The sequence below is a fragment of the Pseudophryne corroboree genome, chromosome 8, assembly GCF_028390025.1.
Source record: "Pseudophryne corroboree isolate aPseCor3 chromosome 8, aPseCor3.hap2, whole genome shotgun sequence".
NCBI classification, from domain to species: Eukaryota; Metazoa; Chordata; class Amphibia; order Anura; family Myobatrachidae; genus Pseudophryne; species Pseudophryne corroboree.
In genome coordinates this window covers 243429085-243430096 of record NC_086451.1, presented here as the reverse complement: position 1 = coordinate 243430096, position 1012 = coordinate 243429085, and the positions used below count along the sequence as shown (strand labels likewise).

The 1012-nt window shown below is 38.6% G+C and overlaps 1 pseudogene; it reads left to right on the top strand.

Moving 5' to 3' along the window:
• The first annotated feature begins 617 nt into the window (after positions 1-617).
• On the top strand, positions 618-736 carry LOC134952234 (5S ribosomal RNA; annotated as a pseudogene).
• Positions 737-1012: the final 276 nt, after the last annotated feature.

Sequence of the window (1012 nt, the reverse complement as noted above, 5' to 3'; positions counted from 1 at the left end):
CTATTTAGCTTACCCAAATGCACTGGATCCTATAAATGTGGACACTGCAATATTTGCAAATATCTCAACCCTAACAGAAAAACCTTTAGTACCACAGACGGCACCCAGGAGTTCAAAATCAAACAGTTTATGAATTGCAATATTACATCGGTAATATACTTAATAGAATGCACATGCCACAAAAAATATGTGGGAAAGACAAAAAGAACTCTTAAGATTAGAATACAAGAACACGTGAGGAGTATCAAGAATAAACTGGAAACTCATCTACTATATAGACATTTCAAACTTGAACACAACTCGAATCCGGAAGAGATGTCCTTCAAAGCCATCGAACATGTGACCAGTGGTGACAGAGGTGGAGACTTGGCTAAGAAACTCTCCCAAAGAGAAATGTTCTGGATTTTCCAACTAAAAACCACACATCCTCTCGGCTTCAATGAAGGATACGAAATTGCACCCTTTCTGTGATGAAGGCATCCGACAAGCTATCAATTATGGAAGTGTATAGTACATTTTATTTTATTTCACTCGGCACCCTGCACTTTTTGTTAAGATAGAATGTCATATATTCCCAATAAAAAACTGTTACCGTGTGAATAAGTCATTTCGCCAATGAATACAGTCACACCGCACTGGCACACGCCCAATCTCGTCCGATCTTGGAAGCTAAGCAGTGTTGGGCCCAATCAGTACCAAGTGGGTAACCACTCGAGAAGATTGGGTACTGTATAATGGATAGACCAGAAAAACTCGTAACAGTAATACCATAGGGGAATATTGACAAATGTATATTCATATTTCACAATACCGTATGTCACTATAATGATTTATACCAGTTTCTCTAATGTGTAATACTCCTTCATCTCCCTTTTAATTAATACACCGCTTAATCGCATCCCTTACCCACTATTCCACGAGTTCCTAAAAGACCTTGTCCCAACAGAAACCCCCCCTCTCACTTATCACATTCCTATCTAATCAGCAGTAGCTTTTCCATGTTTATTATATC